Source organism: Rattus norvegicus, chromosome 7 (genome assembly GCF_036323735.1).
Source record: "Rattus norvegicus strain BN/NHsdMcwi chromosome 7, GRCr8, whole genome shotgun sequence".
Taxonomy (NCBI): domain Eukaryota; kingdom Metazoa; phylum Chordata; class Mammalia; order Rodentia; family Muridae; genus Rattus; species Rattus norvegicus.
In genome coordinates, this window is record NC_086025.1 from 26,020,650 (window position 1) to 26,026,709 (window position 6,060).

Consider the following 6,060-nt stretch of genomic DNA (forward strand, 5'->3'; position numbering starts at 1 on the left):
TCTAGTTTAAGAATAAAAATACTTCCTACTCTCTATATTCCCGGGCCTTCCACCACCCACCCCTCCCATCTGTAATCTTCCTCGACGGTTTGGCCCAAAACAAATGTGTTTTTTTTTTTCCTATGCTGAATTCATGACAAGAAAAAAAAATCATATTAAGTATTTGAGAATCCCTGTTTTGATGTAGACACAAGTTACCTTATAGGATCTGGTTAGTATGAAAATTAAGAATCTTCTTTGTGAAGAAGATCCAAATGTTAGGTATTGATTCCAGCTTTCTCCTTTATTGTTATTACCAGTAGTGGGGTGCAAGTCTTTTGTGTGACTCAGGAGTGCTGAGCTTGCTATGCAACTGTGGCACTTTGGAGAGGTTGCCTTGTTGGAGGAAGTGTGTCACTGTGGGGGTGGGCTTTGGGAATTTCCCCCTAGGAGGAAGACAGTCTTCTCCTCTTTGCCTTCTTATGAAGATGTAGACCTTGCAGCTCCTCCTGCCCCATGCCTGCCTGAATGCTGCCATGCTTCACGCCATGATGATAATGGACTGAACCTCTGAACCTGTAAGCCAGCTCCGATTAAATGTTGTTCTTTATAAGAGTGGCCTTGGTCACGCTGTCTCTTTAAGGCAATGGAAACTCTAAGGCAGAAGTTGGTATCAGGAGTGGTTCTGGAAGAACAGAAGCATGAGGATGAACCTTTTACATATCTGGAATGGGCTTCATAATTTGCCAGCACCTTCCAATTCACCAGCACCTTCGACTACTGAAACCTCTCCAGACACAATCTCCTGAGAGCTCAGAAAATATTGAAGGCCTATGGTGGAAACTATATTCCAAACTTGAAGAAGTAAATGCCTTTGGTTATCTTGACCCATCAACTGTGACTGACAATGGATTACATGACCTGGTATATGAAAGTTTCTACAGTTTGGTGAGAAATAAGGAAAATGGTTTTGCTGGCTCATTGCTTTTAGCATCTCTGGATAAATTGATAAAGGAATGAGCTTCTTGATAAAATTGAATGGCTCCAGATTCAAATAAACAATCTAAAAGTTTCTAAGTGTGCCCTTGAAGGGAATCTTCTCTCCAGCAGCCATGGAGCTCAAGTTATAGAAAATCAAGCCAAAGCCTCATTATAAGGTTGGCCAAATCACAGCAAAAATTCAAGTCTCAACCTCAGAGGGTGTCAGCAGTTAAAAGTAAAGGCATAAGGGGTTGGAGATTTAGCTCAGTGGTAGAGCGCTTGCACAGCAAGTGCAAGGCCCTGGGTTCGGTCCTCAGCTCCGGAAAATAAATAAATAAATAAATAAGGGCATAAATTGGCAAAGAATGGGATTTTATAACTTGGGATGGGGATGAGTGGGGGGACCCTATTGAAGCTGAGAACTTTGAATCCTCAGATTCTCAAAGATTTACTCACCTGAGGAAGCAGTACTCTCAGCCCTACCCCCTTGAAATAATGCCCTTTCCCCTGAGGAAATTAATCCATCATTGTCTGATAAAGCAGCAGTGATTTATCTCTGAAGAAAATGCCAGGCAAGACATTACTGACGTTCCTCAAGGCCCACCAGTAGTTGCTTCTAGACCTATAACCAGACTCCAGGCAAAGCTGGCCCTAGAGTGGAGGTAGAAAGTGTGGTCCATGAGGAAACGCACTACCCTACTAAGGAACTTACTGAGTTTGCTGATCCATTCCAGCAGAAGTCTGGGGCATATGTGTGGGGATGGATTTTAAGGGTGTAGGATAATGGCAGAAGGAACATAAAATTAAATCAGGCTGAGTTTATTGATATGGGCCGTCGAGTGGAGATTCTAGGTTTAATATGGAAACTTGCACAGTTAAAAAAAAAAAAAAAAAAAAAAAACATGTGTCAGACTTTTGCTTGAATGGCTGGTTGAAGCGTTTATCAAAAGATGGCCTACTAAAACGGATTAGAGATGCCTGATAGTCCCTGGCTTAGTGTTGACAAAGGGATTTTAAGGCTCAGGGAAATTGTGCTGCCAGAGTGGATACATTGTGTAAGACGTAATCTTCCACAGTGGGAAGGCCCAGAAGATACCCCCTTCAAATACGCCCTTCACGAATCCTATAAGATACAAACTGGTGAGAGGGGCACCAGCACATTTGAAGACTTTTGTTCTTGCCCATTTCCTTGTGCCAGACCTTAGGCTTGGAGATCTGCTGTTCAATTGGATGAATTAAATGCAATGAGTTTAACTGGCTCCCAGGGCAGCAGTGTAATGAATAGGCAGTGAAGACAAAACTATGTTCATAATGACCTAGCCTGTTGCGTGTATTAATTAAAAAACAAACCATGCTAACTCCACGCTACTCTCGGGCCCTGGCAGACTCCCCGTCCCCATGGCTAACCCCATGCACTGTCTGACTAACTTCTTGAGGGTTCACTTGCTGTAGAACCTGCTCACGTTTCCCTGTTACCAACCACCTGTGGCTAGCTGTCACAAAGCCCACAACCCAGTGAAATCAAAACTCTAGATGCTCGTAATTTGTTGATCAGATTTATATCAGTAAATTCTCTTATATTTTTGGTTGTGAGCCTAGCCTTGAACGGCTAAGCCATCTCTCCAGCCCATCAGTAAATTCTCAACCCATAAAACGCCCACACAAAGAACTCAACAGTCCCTTCATTGATATCAATACAAGCTGCCCGCTGAGACTGAATAAACTGCCCTATATTATATTATGCTCTTCTATGATAGGCATATTTGATAGGCGATTTAGAGCCATGTAGATCGGGTTCATCCTCCTCTTCCTCCATCTTCTCTGTCCTTCTGTCCTCTCTGTCCCTCTCTGTCACATCTCTAAAACTCTCAGCCCACCTTCTTTTTTCACTGCCTGATCACAGACTCCAGTCTTATATTTCACCTGCGTATTGACAGCAATCTACACTGGTCCATAATGGTGGCACAGGAGAGGTGACATTTATAACGGCACAACTCGAATGGATCTTTGGTACTGGCTAATCAGTCTTGATATTTCCAGGCAAGAAATAGAGAAGAAGCCTACTGAGTTTCTGTTGGATCTGTATAAGCAGAACAACTCTCAAATGCAAGAAAGGTTACATTGGATCATAGCAAAAGACAATCTTGGCCAGTGAATCAATTTCCAGATCCATAACCCCCTTGAATGAAAGGGTAGCCAGATTCCCTTGAGGTAATAAGACAACCTAAAAGTTTTCCTGTTAGCCCTTCTCCAGGTCTTCCCCCGAGGGACTTATGACCTTTTACAAGGATAACTGTAAACTGGGGGAAAGAAAATAATCAGACTCTCCAGGGTCTGTTGGATTCTGGGTCTGAATTGACATTGATTCCAGGAGATCCCAAGAAACATCATGACCCTCTCGTTAAAGTAGGGGCTTACAAAGGCCAGGCGATTTGTGGAGTTGGTCCTCAAACACATCCTGCGGTTATTTCTCCAGCTCCAGAATGTATAATTGAGATAGATATTCTTAGAAGTTGGCAGGATTCTCACATTTGCTTCCCTGACCTGTGGCGTGAGGGCCGTTACGGTTGGAAAGATGAAATGGAAGCCTTTGGAGTTGCCTCTGCCAAAGAAAATAGTGAATCGAAAACAGTATCGTATTCTTAGAGGAACTGCAGAAATTATTAGTGCTACCATCAAGGACTTGAAAGATTTAGGGATGGTGATTCCCACCACATCTCCCTTTAACTCTCCTATCTGGCCACTGCAGAAGATGGATGGTTCATGGAGAATGTCAGTTGACTATTGCGAACTAAATGGGTAGTAACTATGATTACGTCTGCTGTACCAGATGTAGTTTCCTTACTTGAACAAATGAACACATCTCCTGGTACAACAGCGCAAATTTAAGGCCAGCATTGAGATATTTTAAACAGGCATTTAAAAAAATATGACAAAGAGTTATCTGGCAATATTTTTCCCTAAGCAGTTTAATTATTTTGATTTTATCTCTTATTCGGTAAAATTTTGAACTTGCTTCAATTACACAATTGATTTTTTAAAATTATCTCTATGCTTTACGTTGTATCTCTTATCCATCCATTCGATTACTTAAAATACATGAGCATTGATTTAAGACACTCCTGATGGTGGTGGACCAGCCTGACTCCAGCTCGATGTCAAAATAAATTCGTTCCTATTTTCTGTAAAAAAAAAAAAATTATATTTTACCAGGTCTTGAACTATCTTCTGGAATTTGACATGTTCCACACCTTAATACCCTAGCCTCCACCCTGATAAAATATTCTGCCAAATAATTTTGAAATATTTTTGCCAAGTTCCTATATAATCAAAACCCTTTGGAAGCCATCCCCCAAGCCTTATAGTTTGGGGAACTAATATAAACCCCTCCTTCTCCTCTGTCTGATGCTACTATCTTAAACCCGAATTAGGGAGATAGCCCTGTCTGACAGAAAATAAGGCTTTCATAAACTGGCCAAAGAATTTGGGTAACGGTCTTTACTCTCTTCAGTGGGGTTAACAATAGCTAGGAGGCATCTGCCCCTTCAATTGTTTTAAAAATGCATGCTGCTCAGACAGTGTGGAGGCTTTTAGATGTTGCCTTTTTACAAATCGCTTCCCCAATGCTACTTTGATTGTGTGGAGGGGTGGGGGGCGGGTTGTTTTGGTTTTCGGTTTTTTGCTTTCTTTTGTAAGGTTTCACACTTGCCAACACTTGACAGAAAAGGAGTGTGAGAAGGGAGGAGAAGCGAGTTGGCACTTTAAAATAAAAATTAAATTAATATTAACCTCGGTATCTCTCTGAAACAGAAAAAAAAAACTAATTAAGAATGTCAAAAATGCCACCCAGAAGCTGTAAACTGAGATTCCTGAGGCAAAGCATTACAATGTATAAACACAAACTGTTGCCTGGTAATGGTGGTGTTTCTGAGAGGGAGGATAGTCGTCAAACATGTTTGTAAAATCTTGTTTTAAAAATATGTTATCTTAAGGAGTGCAAGGGCTGGAGAGACGGCCCAGGGTTAAGAGCACTGACTGCTCTTCCAGAGGTCCTGAGTTCAAGTCCCAGTAACCACATGGCAGCTCACAGCCATCTGTAATGGGATTAATGCCCTCTTCTGGTGTGTCTGAAGATATATATCCTCTGTATATCTATAACTATCTCTCTCTATATATATATATCTATATATCTGCATGATCCTTCCAAATATAACATATGTGTAAATCTATATACATATATACACAATACATAAATAAATAATTCTTTAAAAATTTAAAATGAGTGCAAGTTAGTCTTTGCCTCTGCTGAGTCATTTATGTTGTTAGTACCGCATACTAAATATTTATTGAGGGTATAGTACATTTCCTTAAGTCCTTTTTCCCAGTTCTTGCCTGAGCTCCCTGGACAAAATGGACATTCTCCTTACGGTAATAGCATTTCAAGCTATTTCCTTGAGGTAGAACTTAACGATGTAAATAGAATCATCGATGTCAAAATAGTGGATCGGAGGGGCTGGAGAGATGGCTCAGCAGTTTGGAGCACTTGCTCCTCTTGCTGAGAACCTAGGTTCAGTTCCCAGCATCTGCGTGACAGTTCACAGCTGGTGGTGTTCTGTCTAAGCTCCACCCCCACAGATACCTGGGAACGGCCAGGTATGCTCCGCCCCTCAGTTGCCTAGCAACAGCCAGCTGTGCCTGACTAGAGAGGGGGCTGCTTGCTCCCCGCACCCCCACCCCCTTACTTCGCTCGTACTCTTTGTTCTTCTCCGTTCTTGCCCCCTTCCCGCCACGCGCCCATGGCCGGACTCCTTTCCTCTCCTCTCCTCTTCTCTCCATGCGGCTTGGTGCGTTCTGTCCCGGCACCGGCCGAGATTTAAACCCGAACAACAGCCATCTGGTAACTCCAGTTCCAGGAAATCTGACGCCCTCTTATGGCTTCTTTGGATGACACTAAACACACATTCACGAGCATACATATAGGCATCACACTCCTTCACGTAAAATAAATAAACCTTTTTAAATTATTTAGGTAGAAGATTAAAAAAAACTAAATATTTTAAAATCACAAGTATCTAAAAAACCACGATTTTGCTCACTCCC

The 6,060-nt window shown here is 42.0% G+C and overlaps 1 long non-coding RNA gene across 2 annotated transcripts; it reads right to left on the bottom strand.

Annotated features, from left to right (window-relative positions):
* Positions 1 to 3,911: 3,911 nt before the first annotated feature.
* Positions 3,912 to 6,060, bottom strand: LOC134479655 (uncharacterized). 2 transcript variants are annotated; one of them, XR_010053207.1, is made up of 2 exons: positions 5,714 to 6,060; positions 3,912 to 4,142 (listed from the first exon to the last, which is right to left on the bottom strand). It is a non-coding gene; the product is annotated as an uncharacterized LOC134479655 (long non-coding RNA). The 2 variants fall into 2 exon arrangements; XR_010053206.1 differs by having other exon boundaries at positions 5,703 to 6,060.